This window comes from Megalobrama amblycephala, linkage group LG4, assembly GCF_018812025.1.
Source record: "Megalobrama amblycephala isolate DHTTF-2021 linkage group LG4, ASM1881202v1, whole genome shotgun sequence".
Classification (NCBI taxonomy): Eukaryota; Metazoa; Chordata; class Actinopteri; order Cypriniformes; family Xenocyprididae; genus Megalobrama; species Megalobrama amblycephala.
This window is the reverse complement of record NC_063047.1, coordinates 29,888,504-29,906,321: the sequence shown is the minus strand read 5'-3', so window position 1 is coordinate 29,906,321 and position 17,818 is coordinate 29,888,504. Positions and strand designations below refer to the sequence as shown.

Sequence of the window (17,818 nt, the reverse complement as noted above, 5' to 3'; positions counted from 1 at the left end):
CTAAACACCTCAGAATGAACAACCATCTAAACACCTCAGAATGCGCTACCATCTAAACACCTCTCAGAATGAATTACCATCTAAACACCTCTCAGAATGCGCTACCATCTAAACACCTCTCAGAATGAACGACCATCTAAACACCTCTCAGAATGCGCTACCATCTAAACACCACTCAGAATGAACTACCATCTAAACACCACTCAGAATGAACTACCATCTAAACACCACTCAGAATGAACTACCATCTAAACACCTCTCAGAATGAACTACCATCTAAACACCACTCAGAATGAACTACCATCTAAACATCACTCAGAATGAACTACCATCTAAACACCTCTCAGAATGGACTACCATCTAAACACCTCTCAGAATGGGCTACCATCTAAACACCACTCAGAATGAACTACCATCTAAACACCTCTCAGAATGAACTACCATCTAAACACCACTCAGAATGAACTACCATCTAAACATCACTCAGAATGAACTACCATCTAAACACCTCTCAGAATGGACTACCATCTAAACACCTCTCAGAATGAATTACTATCTAAACACCTCTCAGAATGAACTACCATCTAAACACCACTCAGAATGAACTACCATCTAAACATCACTCAGAATGAACTACCATCTAAACACCTCTCAGAATGAACTACCATCTAAACACCACTCAGAATGAACTACCATCTAAACACCACTCAGAATGGACTACCATCTAAACACCTCTCAGAATGCGCTACCATCTAAACACCTTTCAGAATGGACTACCATATAAACACCACTCAGAATGCACTACCATCTAAACACCTTTCAGAATGGACTACCATCTAAACACCTCAGAATGCGCTACCATCTAAACACCTCTCAGAATGGACTACCATCTAAACACCACTCAGAACGCACTACCATCTAAACACCTCAGAATGAACAACCATCTAAAAACCTCAAAATGCGCTACCATCTAAACACCTCTCAGAATGGACTACCATCTAAACACCTCTCAGAATGGACTACCATCTAAACACCTCTCAGAATGAATTACCATCTAAACACCACTCAGAATGAACTACCATCTAAATACCTCTCAGAATGAACTACCATCTAAACACCACTCAGAATGAACTACCATCTAAACATCACTCAGAATGAACTACCATCTAAACACCTCTCAGAATGGACTACCATCTAAACACCTCTCAGAATGAATTACCATCTAAACACCTCTCAGAATGAACTACCATCTAAACACCACTCAGAATGAACTACCATCTAAACACCACTCAGAATGAACTACCATCTAAACACCTCTCAGAATGGACTACTATATAAACACCACTCAGAATGCACTACCATCTAAACACCTCAGAATGCGCTACCATCTAAACACCTCTCAGAATGGACTACCATCTAAACACCTCTCAGAATGGACTACCATCTAAACACCTCTCAGAATGGACTACCATCTAAACACCTCAGAATGCGCTACCATCTAAACACCTCTCAGAATGGACTACCATCTAAACACCTCTCAGAATGCGCTACCATCTAAACACCTCTCAGAATGGACTACCATCTAAACACCTCTCAGAATGTGCTACCATCTAAACACCTCTCAGAATGGACTACCATCTAAACACCACTCAGAATGCACTACCATCTAAACACCTCAGAATGAACAACCATCTAAACACCTCAGAATGCGCTACCATCTAAACACCTCTCAGAATGAATTACCATCTAAACACCTCTCTGAATGCGCTACCATCTAAACACCTCTCAGAATGAACGACCATCTAAACACCTCTCAGAATGCGCTACCACCATCTAAACACCACTCAGAATGAACTACCATCTAAACACCTCTCAGAATGCGCTACCACCATCTAAACACCACTCAGAATGAACTACCATCTAAACACCTCTCAGAATGAACTACCATCTAAACACCACTCAGAATGAACTACCATCTAAACATCACTCAGAATGAACTACCATCTAAACACCTCTCAGAATGGACTACCATCTAAACACCTCTCAGAATGAATTACAGTCTAAACACCTCTCAGAATGAACTACCATCTAAACACCACTCAGAATGAACTACCATCTAAACACCTCTCAGAATGAACTACCATCTAAACACCACTCAGAATGAACTACCATCTAAACACCACTCAGAATGGACTACCATCTAAACACCTCTCAGAATGCGCTACCATCTAAACACCTCTCAGAATGGACTACCATATAAACACCACTCAGAATGCACTACCATCTAAACACCTTTCAGAATGGACTACCATCTAAACACCTCAGAATGCGCTACCATCTAAACACCTCTCAGAATGAACGACCATCTAAACACCACTCAGAATGAACTACCATCTAAACACCTCTCAGAATGGACTACCATCTAAACACTTCAGAATGCGCTACCATCTAAACACCTCAGAATGCGCTACCATCTAAACACCTCAGAATGCGCTACCATCTAAACACCACTCAGAATGCTCTACCATCTTAATAATAAATGTAAAAAAAGCACATCTTGTCAGCTCAAAACACCTCTCAGAATGAACAACCATCTAAACACCTCTTAGAATGAAGTACCATCTAAACACCTCTCAGAATGAAGTACCATCTAAACACCTCTCAGAATGGGCTACCATCTAAACACCTCTCAGAATGAACTACCATCTTAAATGGAATGAATTGCAGCTCTGTTGTTCAAGCAACTGTCATGCAACTTTTATTGACACAATTGCATCTATTAGCAATGTGCACCAGTACATCACGAGAGACATTCCCACTGCTTTCTTCTTCATTTGTGACAATGCACTATCCCCCTCGATACCCGTTTAGTATTCTGACCCATTCTGTTATTGTCAGCTCTGCAGTCTATTAGGGAGCGCTGTCCTATGCAACTGTCACTTAGCCTGAGAAAACTTTAAGCATGCCACTGCACAAGCATCTATTTGTCTCCACCTCAAATACTTCCCGTGGAGCAGAATACAAGATGTCTCATCTTTTGCAATAGGAACAGGGGCTGTGAAAGATGAATTATTTACTTTGCTGACTTGTGCAGTGCCTAGGGAAAGAGACTACAGTCACTGAAAGACAGGGGCACAAAAACCTCCTGCCTGAACCGACTCCAGCAGCACTACATCTGCAGCCATGTGAACACAGGTACCCTTTACATCTGAGCTCTGCTTATATACATTTGCCGATCGCATTGCGTCGCTCACTCCTTGGAGGCTAAAGAAAGTTCTGAGCAGTTGTTTCTGTAATGTTCCTGGGCTTTGAATGCAATATAAATATTGAATCACAAGAGAAAAGCCTCATGCAGTGCTTCTATTCGAAGAACACTTTTCATTCGCTTATTTGTTTGTTATGCATTTCCTAAAAGTTTTTTGGCAAAAGTTAAATGAACGGTCGAATATGAAATCTAAGAAAATCAGTAATCTATGCTGGATGTTATATATGGAAATACATGCATTTTTGATTAGTTATTTTGATGGTTGATTTTTTTTAGACTTGATGGATTTAAAAAAAATAAATAATATTATTTATATATTACGGAGCCCCTGACATGACCTGCAGGAAGAAAATAGTAGGCTAAATTGTGCGCACGATTTACTAATTTGTAACCTCGATTTACTAAATCCTGCGCACAATTTACTGAAACATGCGTACGATTTACTATTTCGTGTATAAATCATGCGCATGATTTATAAATTGAGGGAATGAAATAGTAAATTGTGCGCATGATTTAGTAAATCGAGAGAACAAATTAGTAAATCATGTGCAGGGCTTCATAATATATTAATATTTTGAATTTTTGTATTTTCAGTTTTCATCTTAATTTTAGTCATTTATGTGCTTTTGACATTTTTTTATATTTCTTTTAAGCTTTAATTTTCTTTTTTATTTCAGTTTTAGCTTTAAAGGTCCCGTTCTTCGTGATCCCATGTTTCAAACTTTAGTTAGTGTGTAATGTTGTTGTTAGAGTATAAATAAAATCTGTAAAATTTTAAAGCTCAAAGTTCAATGCCAAGCGAGATATTTTATTTAACAGAAGTCGCCTACATCGAACGGTTAGTTTGGACTACATCCCTCTACTTCCTTCTTTAATGACGTCACTAAAACAGTTTTTTGACTAACCTCCGCCCACAGGAATACACAAAAAAGGGGGCGTGGTCTTGTTGCGCTCCCACGGAGAAGAGCAAGAGTTGCGTTTGTAGAGTGTGTTTGTCGCCATGTCGAATTGCTGTTATTTTCATCCCGCAGTCCAATCACCGGGTCTGATTCCTGAATACTGTGTTTTTTTACACGCAAAACATGAACACATGTTATATTGCACACTATAAACACAATCAAAGCTTCAAAAAACCACGAAAAATGGGACCTTTAATATTTTGGTACTTCAACTAGGCCTTCAATTTTATTCCAGTTAGTTTCTGTGGCAACATTTCTAATTTCTGCTTACTTTTTTTTACTTTAAAGTAAGAATGTTCATGATTTAATCGCTTTTTTATTGGCAAAAGTGTGAACAGCTTGTAACGAAACTTAAAACACAAGACCTTGCCCGACTTCCAATTTTGTTTATGAAAGCAGGTCGACTGATTTTTATGTGAAGGACTTTTTCCAGGAAAATCTAAACAAATGTGACAAATGCATGCTGCCAAGAGCCTATCTTCCGTTCTATGACACATGACATTAATGCTCATACAAGGATACAGGATAATGCCGAAACAACCATTCTGCACTGTAATGTCAATGTACCATGCAAAGAAACAGAATTAATTAAAACTAGTCACAAAGCCAGATCTATATATAATCTCTAATCAAACTATCATAACAGTGTAATTTTAATTACCTCATCTGTCGACATGATGCCGGTGAGTCACACAGCTGGTGCAAATATTTCCACATCGCTGAACAGATGCATTCTTAACTGCTGCTTTCTCACCGCTACCATTTTTGTTGTGTGTTTATTGTGTTATTGAGAGCACACGGCATATGTTTAAATATTCATCTAAACATCGCTTTCAGCAGCGTCGGGATGTTTGTTAACAGTATATCGCTGCAAAGATACTTCCAACTTCTTCCTGCTTCGAAGAAAACAACGAAAAAGAACTTCACTGTGAGAGTATATAGCATCGGCGCCTTGAATCAGCAGGAGGGCAAGCACAGTTTCTGGCTGGCTGCAGTTCACTTAACAGCCACCGGTGTCGCTATTAACAAGGATTTCTGAATTCTGCATATTACCCCATTAAGTTTGTCATCTAATATTTATATTTTATTTAATTTCAGCTTTATTTCAATAAACTTTATATAAATTAATTTTTAATAGTTGTATTTATTGTTTTAATATCAACGCTGACTGGATGTTTCTTGCTGACAGTAAAAGTCAAGTCACCTATTTACATAGCGCTTTTTTGTACAATACAGATTGTTTCAAAGCCACTTTATAGTGATAAACAGGAGAATAATGATTCAGTGATGCAAACAGAAAGCTATAAAATGAATGTGGAAAACAATTCAGATTGTGATGTGAAATATTCATACTAAGATCTCTGACTTGATTGAGCACAGATTAAGAAATTGTTAAGATCTCTTTTGAAACTCTACAGGATTAATGTACTTTATTTTCAGGGGGGGGGGAATCTGTGATGCAAGAGAAAGTCTCCATTTGCTGTAGATTTAATCTCAATGTTGTCTAGCAGAAATTTCTTTCCTATGGGAGGTATCGTTTTACATTACAGGGGTTGGATAGTGTGCTAAATATTTAAGGGGGGGGGGGGGCTGTTTATTACTTCACAAAGTGCTGCATGGGTTGACAGGCTACATACGCAACCTATGCAAAGCCTTCCTCCTGCTATAATATCATCTGACTGAAAGTAGTCCCAAAGGACATTGCAACCAACAGCTGGCGGATTTTCGTTTATAATCTCTCCCTTGGTTTGATCTATGCTCGGTATCAGCCGTCTGCCTGCGAGTTTAAAATGAACAATAAAGCAGGCAAAGATTTAGTTGTGCTGGTGACCTGAGATTCAGGCGAGGATTTTGTAAACAAAATTACTTGCTATTCCTGAAGGGCGTGCGGTTCAATTTTTGAAATAATTTTGTGTGTACTCCTACTTTGAATACATTTCCTGGCAGTGGAAGGATTCTCTCCCTGACAAATATGACCCAATTTATGATCACTTTGAAGTGCTGCAGAAACTGAAAGACATTCAAAGATCAAGTGAGGATTTAAAATTAGGGTCTATTGAGAAGCAATTATGTCTTTATAGCAAAGCTGCATTTTCTGCATCAAATCAATGTTCCAAATCAAAAAGTGTCTTGGTGTTGGCTGACGTATTTTCCGTCCACTTAATTACATGCTTCTGATATCATAAGACGTTGAACATGTAATGCGTAATCTCCCACAGGACTGATTAGGATTGCTACACTTCCATAGGGAGAAAATACATCTTAAATCATTGCCATATGACAATTTTTCTCTCCTCATCCTAAAGGGTAAAATAAATAAATAAAAATAAAAAGATTATTCCCTAAGAGATTCATTATAGAAAATCTGCAGCTATACCTAATTCCACAAAATGCTGAATCTCACAAAGCCTGGAAAGAACATGTGCAGGTCACATTTGTGACATTTTTTTATTTGACAATTAAGAGCATTATTTCATTTCAGTTTTCATGATTCTTACTACTGCACCTGATCATTCCTTTCCTTTTGAGTTCATTTGTAATTCAGCGGTGCTTTTCATTACTGTAATTGTCTCTTTTGCTGTATTTAATTGTTTGCACTTTTATTTAAAGCTGCAGTCCGTAACTTATTTTGGCTAAAAATATCCAAAATCAATTTTTGAGCAAGTACATAACCAGTGTTCAAAACTATCTCCTTACCTTAGCCCGATACACAACAGTAAGCTTGTAATAATGTTTTCTAATTGGTGGTTTTCCGCAGGAAATTCGAGCATGCCGCCGTTCGTCTTTGCGTCATTATGTCACGTCTGTTTACATAAAGGAGTCCCAGCTAATAGGCTATATCGCATGTGAGGATGCTGCTGGTAATGGATCATTTATAGCCTTTTCTCACAGCAGATGCAATAATTGAAGTTATCATTTTGATGGCAGTTTGTATGTTATGACAAATGTGTGTGTGTGTGTGTGCGTGCGTGTGTGTGTTTATTTATTTATTTATTTATTTATTTATTTGTATTCATTTATTATTATTCTGGACATATTCTTGGCATGTTTTCATGAAATTCACCTATAGACACCCCTGAGATGGCGTTATATTGACTCATCATGGTATGAATCACCATCGTTTATGAAACGTGATAACGAAAGATAATTAACCACTTGTAGCCTCAGTGTACATTAGGTAAGTGAAGCTCAATTTCCAGAAGTGATATGAGGAAATCCAGTAGGTTATTGTTTGATATAGACAGGCACATTAATGATCCCAGAGGGGAAATTTAATATTATAAATTCCCTCGGCCGGAATCAAATCCAGACGATGCCAGTGAGAGAACCAAAGCCTAACCAACAGTCCACAGGAATGCCCGGCATGTTTCATCTATGTATACACTACATACCATAAACACAAGTGCACGTCATACAAGTCATACAAGTTACATGCTGCTACTGTACATGCAGTCTTACTTAATTATTGTATTTTGTACTATCATGAATTCGATGTGGGCAGTGGAGGATGTTTCTGTATTTCCCAGAGGACTGCTTGATTGCTGTACCATTGGACGTAGATGATTTTATCCACAAATGACTCCAAGTTTCCCATTTACAATTCAGGAATAATGTCCATCTTAGTATAAACACACTGGTCATGCACATTTTGCACATGCTTTCGTAAAACATACTGCAAAAGCCAGTCAGGCCCTTACAAATGTTCTCTCCAGTTTGACCACATACCAAACAAACAAACAAACAGTCTGAGATGAAGAACGTCAGTTTACATAATGCATTTCTTCAGTGTCCTACAAAAAAGCAGTGTTGCATAAGTAAAAATCCTAATGTGCAGTAATGCAATTGTTTGGTGACATTACTTTTGAGCTTTCTTTGGAGGCTCGTGTTCCTCTGCGTTCCTTCTCAACGTCAGCAGTCTGTCCTGTTTTCAAACACCAGAGAGGCTAAAAGGTGGGAAAAGGGAACAAATGCATCCATTTAGTGCAACAATCGAAAGGTTGAGATTCACTCTATGAATAATTTGTAAAGCACAGGCTAGAAGAGAAACAAGGGCAAAAGGGGATGTGAGGTCAGGTTAGGAAATTTCCCTGACTTCCTAGAGTAAGTTTGTCTCTAATAAAATGGAAAAAGACCCCTAAAATAATTACAAGTCCACAGTTTAAGCTAACGTGGAACAGTGAATTTATATTCAAGTGACATGCTTCATAAATCAGGTCACTGTTCGCCTCCCAATTACAAGATAACCAGTGGTTCCACGTCTTTGATAAAGGACCCTTCATTAATGGTTCCAGCGCCCTCTGTTCTGTTCTGTATTAAAACTCCAGTAGTCAGTGTTAGACCCCTGATGTTTAAAGCAGCGCAGTGGTGCACACACAGGAATATAAATGATGAGAATCTGGGCTGAATGGAGATCCAGGTCACACCGTCTGAATTTAGGCACATCAAGGCCACAGTCTGTCTCAGGCAACTCTCTTTTTTGCCATTCACTTTGAATATATTAGGTTAATGAAAGAGAGTGAGAGAGGCAGCAAGATGATTGCTCAGTTCCAAACAGTGTGCAGCCTATGCAGACATCATATCCATGCATCATATGCACTCCAATTAATCCCAGAATGCACTGTGACACACTCAAAATCCATCGAGAAATTTTAATTATAACTCAGATTTTACATTTAACTACTTTACTTTATTTATTTATAAAGGGACCATGTACAATTTTTAACATAAATGTTTCCATTCCATGCACTGTGGCGGATTTAGCTAAAAGCTCATTTTCACCCGCAGTCCCCTGGCAGGTCGACATAAACAATAAAGTAACACACACAATACATATATACAATAAAACATACACAAACTATCAGGACAAGAAAACAATTAAACAGCAACCATGCCAATGTCTACAAAGTTGATTCAATTTTAAGAAAGATTTTAACTTCATTTTAAAAAGACCAATAGATTTACACCCCTTTATATCCTCTGGCATTAGACTGACGTAATACAGAAATTGCTCAGTCAAAAGTAAATAAACATGTCATTAAAATCAAACACAGACATTTATTAATATGGTAACACTTTACAAAATATTGAATTTGTTAACATTAATTGACATGAACTAACAATGAACAAAAATTTTACAGCATTAATATTAATTAATTTCAACATTTAAAAGTTGTATTTGTTAAAGGGGTCCTTGATTATGATTTCACTTTTTTTTAACTTTAGTTAGTGTGCAATGTTGCTGTTTGAGCATAAACAACATCTGCAAAGTTACAATGATCAAAGTTCAATGCAAAGGGAGATTTTTTTTTTTTTTTTATATATATACAGAAATCACTTTTTAAGGACTACAACAAACAGCTGGTAGGGGCTACAACAAGCTTCTTTGCAGGTTGGTGACATCAAAAAACCCAAAATGTACATAAACCCTGCCCCCGAGAACATGCAACAAAGGGGGCGAGGCCATGTTGGGCTGCTTTAGAGAAGAGGAAGAGTTGTTGTAGTAGAGTGTTGTTACCATGCCGTCATTTTACGCCAGACTGCTTCACAAACGAGGATCAATTCAATGCTGGATTTCCACAAAAGATGAACATGACGACACATGCTAGTCGATGAGTTGAATCAACTCCACACCAACTACATAAATTTATCCACTAACCATTCAGAAATGTCCAGAAGCATTCCAAAAGTTGTAACTTCTTCCTGAGTCTCTCCATCAGTGTTTGAACAATGTAAGGCTGGACACCGTTACTGACAATCCTCATTTTGGCTGCGTGAGATTCTCCAGCTTTGTTGTTGTTGAGCAACCGAAGCCTGATCTATTAAAGCTCCGCCCTCTTCTGGAAAGGGGGCCGGGAGCAGCAGCTCATTTGCATTTAAAACTTGTAAATATGGTTTAATTGTCAAGTTTTATATTATTTATTTTATTTTATTTTATTTTATTATTTGCATTTATCATTGTATCAAACTATTTCTTTCTCTTTGTCCCATAATAAAAGCATGTGCCCTGTCAAGCTCCAAATAAAGCAAATAAATGATCATAAAAGTGATATGATACATGCACTGTATTCTAAGTCTTCTGATAGCTATGAGCAACAGACCAAAGTGTAAGTATATTTGCTATATGTCACAGCAGTTTACTGTAGAATTACTTTATAGGCCATATGAAGCAGTAAAGAACTAGGCAACAGCTTTGATGATTCAGAATGGACGCCCTAATTATGTCATAAGTTTAAAATTCATGTACTAGATGTTGTCTATTTTTTCTAAAAAAATGTTCCAATTAATATATAGATACAGTTTACTCTGTACAAGTTACTACTATGAAGAAAAGCTTATTCTGAAATACACTCAGGTCATGTCATTCCAGTGATTAAATCACATTAGAATGCAGATACATTGTCCTCTCAACAGTTGGGCGGCATCCTCATCAATTTTGCAGTTTTTGTTTTTTATTTGTACATCAGGGGTGACCGGGAGAGAACTGTGACGGGAATATACAGCCCCACTTTACATACAAATAAAAAGGCAATGACAACAAATAAGGCATGAGAAAATAATACTGAAAAGAATGGGCAAACAACAACAGAGTAAATGAAACACAAATAGGCTGCCCAGACTCTGGCTGCATTATGCATGTGCATTATGAGGAGATGCGAGCTAAAGTACAGTGATGAAAATCTTGCTAAAAGAAACATGAGACACAAGAAACAAATACAAAGACACAAATAAAGGCACATTTGAATTAGAAGCACACACTTTAATCTAAATGGCAAGTGATTCTAAGGCAACTAAATTTTGTTTCATTTTTGATTTGAGCTTGAATGTCGCAGAAAGTGCATCATGCTTATTTCTAATTAGTCCCTTATATTTCTGGTCCAGCTCCTGACTTGTGAAAGCAACAGGTGGCTGTGAACACAAGTGCAACAATGAGCAAGCCAACTTGTGATGACGCACGTCTACGTGGAAAACCAATTTGTTACAAAAACCAAGATATGGAGTGACATATCAGACCATGACTGAGACAATGACCGTCAGTTGGTAAAGGAGGCTTGACAAGTGAACAGACTTTCCTTGAGAGGGCCTTTGGAAAACATCACATCCGTTGACACAAAGACAAATTGAAACCTGGAAGTTGAAAATAGTGCAAAAATAAAATCTCAGAGGTTTAGGTTTTCTTGACCCTTAAAGATGATCAGCTGATGCTGTACAGTTCTTGTCTCATTTCAGGCCATCGACAAATAAGCAACCATCCTTTACTTGTCCTGGTCTGTACAGTGGCAATTAATATCTGTAATGAGTTGGTGATTAGAACTGGCCTCTCTAATTAACTTGATCATCTGGAGGGGATTAAACCAGTACACTAGTCCTACAGCGCTGATTAGAAGCTGGATCTAGGCACTGAGATAAGACGAATTAGAATAAGAAGTTCCCTTAATGAAGCACGAAGCAACAGACTCGTTTTCTCAATTAACAAAATACCCCAAAGCCAAAAGAATAGAATAAATTTACACAGAGCTAATTTCAAGGGGAAAAAATATCGTCATCTAGAAGAAGCTGTCAGAATGTTCTTTCTTAGAGACCTAATGCATAAAAAATCATATTTTTTAGTGTTTGGTTATTTCTGTCATTACTATACCATTAATTTGTTTGACCTGTCCTATAATAACGAAGTTGAAAGGGGGGAAATGTGTATTTAAAAAGCATGCACAGTCACATTTATTTTAAGATTAAAACATTTTATTGAAACACTATTATACTTATTTGTTTGTTTGTTAAATAAAACAAAGATTTAAAGCATGCACATTCAAAATTTCCTTTTTAAAATCTAACAATTGTTAATTATTTATTGCAAAAAAAAAAATAAATAAATAATAATGGGAAAAGTTAGGTACAACTAATGTTCATTGCCAATAGCCAATGTTCCCATTATCTGCGTTTTCACTGTCGGGCCTAAAGGGGGGGTTCTAGAGCGTGCCAGGGCCAGTCACGTTTCCACTGGCACTTCCAGGGCTTGATCGTGCCTCATCAGGGCTTCCTCGGCGCCAACGGCCAGGGTTTTTTGGGCCGCCAAACACCTTGTTCCAAAGGTGGCCAGCTCGGGCTTTAGGGAGTGTTTACAAACAAAGGCGGAGTTTATCTGAGTCTGGAGACGGCAGCGCCGCAGATGATTTCATATAGGTTACTACCAACTAACATCATCATTGAAGACAAAATCATTTTAACTCAAAACTCACTTTCAGACAGAAGCAGGTGTTTAAAATAACTTCTGTTTGTGATCCGATGTGGATTCTGATCACCGTATAAGGCAGAAATATTTATATGCGATGCAAAAGACTTGCTAAATTTGCTAAAAAAAAAAACATGCTAAATACGACCGCTTGAAGAAATCAGACAAATGATGTATGTAGGCTATTACAATTTATTTATTTTATCTGTCAGTACGTCTCATCTCCTTACTGGACTGTCTGATATCCATATTTAGCTCTGCATATTTCATAAAATAAAGCAACTCTGATTTTTTGGGAGCTTCCTCTGTTTCTCAGACTAAAAATATAACTGTTGGGACTGTCACTTGAGAGCGCTAAAGATCCTCAGGTCGTATTTCTGGTGGAAAATTGGTAGAAATTATCTTTTTAAATGTGATCTAAACACACTGTCCTGTGACTACAAATAAACAGAAACAGACGCGACTGAATAAGTATGTGTGTCCTCTTTCCTTTGTGAAATAACAGTAAATAGCTGTTATTTCACAGCTATTTACTAATTATTTCTGTGACTGTTTAATCTTGACACAAATTAATTTGTGTCATGATCAATTTATCACTTATTATTGTAAAACTGTGGTAAAACATAGATGCTTGGGTTTTTAAATCTTTAAGTAAATGTTGTTCCAGAGAGGCGTGTTACGGGTGGGTTTTAGTGAAGCGCTGCGGAGCGTCTGGCCCGATGGTGGGAATGCAGCATGATTTTGGTCTCGGTGCTACAGGTCTGAGGCTATTAGCCTAGCCTGGCCCATTGAAAGTCCTGGCTCGCACTGGCCCGACACTGGAAAAGCAGCTATTGACCTCAATGACGGTGCATGCCGTATGCCTCCTCAGAAGTACATCAGGGCAAAAGAAATCATATTATACCCGAGTTGTAAATGTAAGTTTTCAGTCTGTATTGAATGTGATTCAATAAAAAAGGTCATGTACCACAAAATAATGGCAAAAACGTCTTTCTGTCAAGTCCTCTGGAACAACAAAATACAACTTTAACAGTGTGTCCGAAACAAAAAAAATGACTCTTATAAAAACATATGGCAATTGTTGACATTTTTGCAGATTTATTAAAAAAGAAAAACTGAAATATCACATGGTCCTAAGTATTCAGACCCTTTGCTGTGACACTCATATATTTAACTCAGGTGCTGTCCATTTCTTCTGATCATCCTTGAGATGTGTTTGATTATACTGATTGGACTTGATTAGGAAAGCCACACACCTGTCTATATAAGACCTTACAGCTCACAGTGCATGTCAGAGCAAATGAGAATCATGAAGTCAAAGGAACTGCCTGAAGAGCTCAGAGACAGAATTGTGGCAAGGCACAGATCTGGCCAAGGTTACAAAAAAATTTCTGCTGCACTTAAGGTTCCTAAGAGCACAGTGGCCTCCATAATCCTTAAATGGAAGACGTTTGGGATGCCCAGAACCCTTCCTAGAACTGGCCGTCCAGCCAAACTGAGCTATCAGGGGGAAAAGAGCCTTGGTGAGAGAGGTAAAGAAGAACCCAGAGATCACTGTGGCTGAGCTCCAGAGATGCAGCCGGGAGATGGGAAAAAGTTGTAGAAAGTCAACCATCACTGCAGCCCTCCACCAGTCGGGGCATTATGTCAGATTGGCCAGACGGAAGCCTCTCCTCAGTGCAAGACACATTAAAGCCTGCCTGAAGGACTCCAAGATGGTGAGAAATAAGATTCTCTGGTCTGATGAGACCAAGATAGAACTTTTTGGCCTTAAGAAACCAGGAGAAAACCAGGCACTGCTCATCACCTGTCCAATACAGTCCCAACAGTGAAGCATGGTGGTGGCAGCATCATGCTGTGGGGGTGTTTTTCAGCTGCAGGGACAAAACTCGCAATCGAGGGAAAGATGAATGCGGCCAAGTACAGGGATATCCTGGACGAAAACCTTCTCCAGAGTGCTCAGGACCTCAGACTGGGCCGAAGGTTTACCTTCCAACAAGACAATGACCCTAAGCACACAGCTAAAATAACGAAGGAGTGGCTTCACAACAACTCCGTGACTGTTCTTGAATGGCCCAGCCAGAGCCCTGACTTAAACCCAATTGAGCATCTCTGGAGAGACCTAAAAATGGCTGTCCACCAACATTTACCATCCAACCTGACAGAACTGGAGAGGATCTGCAAGGAGGAATGGCAGAGGATCCCCAAATCCAGGTGTAAAAAACTTGTTGCATCTTTTCCAAAAAGACTCATGGCTGTATTAGATCAAAAGGGTGCTTCTACTAAATACTGAGCAAAGGGTCTGACTTAGGACCATGTGATATTTCAGTTTTTCTTTTTTAATAAATCTGCAAAAATGTCAACAATTCTGTGTTTTTCTGTCAATATGGGGTGCTGTGTACATTAATGGGGAAAAAAATGAACTTAAATGATTTTAGCAAATGGCTGCAATATAACAAAGAGTGAAAAATTTAAGGGGGTCTGAATACTTTCCGTACCCACTGTATAAGCTGGTGTAATGTAAGCCAGTAAGAGCTGATGCTACCGGGTGCAGTCTTTAGTGTCCTTGTTAGCTTGCCTGCCTCCCACGCTGGAGACCCTGGTTCGGGGCAGGTCGAGTAGGACCGGTCACATTTGACACCCACCAGAAATTTAATGTCAAGCCCTGGTTACAACGATGCATCATACTATGGCGGTTAAGCAGTGAGTTATGTCGTTGAATGGGAAACACACCCCAGAGTGGTTAAAGCTGCTGTCTGTAACTTTTTTTGTGTTCAAAATTTACAAAAATGATATAATTATAATGTACAACATGAATCAATTTTCTAAACCGTGTTTTTGTCTTACCTTGAATCATTATGGTACACTTATAATAAGTGTTTATATTCGGACTATTTCAGACCAGACTGGTAGGACCCGCCGCAGAGTATCACAGTAACTGCGTGACTCGCCATAGACATTCACGGAGAAAAGTAGCTCCGTCTACAATGTTCTTTTGCAAGACGCGCACAGTTCTGTTTATTGACCGCTAGAGGGCCAAAAATCACGGACTGCAGCTTTAATGAACCAACATCTGCAAGTTATCTTTCAGTGAGGTTAGGGTGTTGGCTGATTACAACATTTACCAGCAAGATAACTGTTCATGCTAACCAGCCAACTTTATACCCTGTTTTTGACCCAGCTGCACCCTTTAAAGATCTCAGAACTTTCAGTGGTATGTGAATCCTGATCAATTTTGAATGAAACATGCTTCACCATTTAAAAGACACATGCCATGTACAAAAGTGCTGAGAGAGCTCATCCTAGGGCTTTATAAAAATTAGCAAAAGAAGATAATGAATTTCCCAGTACTAGAAATCCACTTCTTGGAAAGAAAAAAAAAAAAAAAAAAAAACATTATCCTAATCCTTAGAAATAGTTTGCTTCATCTCACTGTCTGTATTAATGATTGGCAGATGCTGTGATGTTCAGAAATCCCACTGTTTTTTTTTTAGTACTATTAGCTATTATTATAAGTTGTATTTTTCCCCCTAGAGCTTTTAGTAGTCTGCAGGGAACCTTTGCCCTGGTTCCTTTGTTCGAGCCCATAATGATCTCCCAAAGGACTAAACCACTGCCTGTTCCTTCACAACATACTTTTGGGATTTCATTTATTTAATTGATTTTTATATTTCTCTTGTTTCATTCAATGGGAATGAAACACGACTCCAGCTCTTCTTTCACATTCATTTCAGATATTTAAATAATCTGACCCACTGACACTGGAAAACCACAACAAGCATTTTATTCTCAATCACAGCGCATGTGAACCTTTCGCTCATGTTCGCCGGATGCACTTCATTTTTTTGCGGTATCAATAGAGATAGACCTTGATTGCATGGTTTTGCATAAAAGGAAAGCTTTGCTCAATGGCTTTTTTTTTTTTTTTTTTGAGGACATCTGCAGAAGGCCAACAGCAAAGAAGCATGAGTGGAAACATCACAAGAAAATACAAATTTACAACAGCCATGTTCCAGGACTACAGCACCACATCAAGTGGAGGAAAGGCAAAGCACGCCGCCTCAGATGTGGATAATTTTTCTCTTCAGAAAACGAGGTCACCTTGCAGACCTCTGGGCAACACTGGTTGGAAAATTACTTACGAAAACAAAATTGCAGACATATGTCAGAACTCTCTGGCCTTGAGATAAAAAAAAGTCAATAGATGCTGTGTCATTGTTAGTGTAGATAGTTCCAGGCAATGCATTGTAGGGAGAGATTTCTCTCTTGCTGTCATATGCTTCGTTTCTCTTCTGAGCAAATCTGCAAAACATCAACAGAGAGGATATAAGAGACTTTTGTGAACACTGTGCATATTGCAAATCATTGTTTGTTTATTTTTATTTTTTGTTTATACTTGCTTTGTGTTAAATATTCTAAAATAAGCATTCACACTAAAATTCATATTCTGTCATCATTTACACTCTCATGCAATTCCAAATCCATAAGACTTTTCTTCATCTTCGGAACACAAAAGAAGATATTTTTAATAAAATCGGAGCCAGTTCTGTACTCTCTATTGACAGCTATGCAACTACCACTTTGACGCTTCAAAAAGTTCATAAAGAGATCATAAAACTAATAGAACTATAAATGACAATATATACAAACAAAAATCTACTTTTCTTCAATGCAGAGTTTTATTTTCATAAAAAAAACAAGTCAGTAATAAAATATAAACAGCTCAAATAAATGCAACAGAATAAAGAGAGCTATGAAACTAAGAGCTATGAAACTGGGTTTTTATTCAGGTAAGAAATACTACAGAAATTAAAGTAATCAAATGTAAAATAACACATTGCATTGGTTACCTTAATTTCTGTAGTCTTTATTGCAAATAATTCTTACCATTAAAGTGATAAAACGTATTCAGTCAAGAGCAGAAAGTGATTTTCTTTGTCTTTTGTTCTTTGATTAACATGACAGACAGCAGCAGGAATATTGGACTGCTGTCCCTTTAAGAGTTTATGAACGGTGTTCAACGGACCCAATACTGTTACACACGACATGGGTTCACTTTCTTAGCTATTTAACGATTCAAAACTGACTGTGTTTATCTGTATACTCGCCAAGATTGCCTGTGCCGCTGGTTTTGACATACTTTTGTATGTATTTGACAGTTTAAGCGCAGGAAGGCGCTTATTTTGTGACTCTGTTTGACTTCTGTCTCTGTTTGAGACTGAGCGTGGCTTGTTCGCTTCACTTATATAGATCAGTAGTGCGCGCGCTTTTGGTGTGACCGCGAAACCTGCGGGAATGACTAAAATTTATGCGCAATACAAACACTACTTAACCGGAGCCAATGAGACGAGAGAAAGGAGGCGCCCG

The 17,818-nt window shown here is 38.2% G+C and overlaps 1 long non-coding RNA gene across 1 annotated transcript; it reads right to left on the bottom strand.

Moving 5' to 3' along the window:
• Positions 1–16,217: 16,217 nt before the first annotated feature.
• Positions 16,218–17,395, bottom strand: LOC125267301. Its single transcript, XR_007184647.1, has 2 exons — positions 17,339–17,395; positions 16,218–16,753 (listed from the first exon to the last, which is right to left on the bottom strand). It is a non-coding gene; the product is annotated as an uncharacterized LOC125267301 (long non-coding RNA).
• Positions 17,396–17,818: the final 423 nt, after the last annotated feature.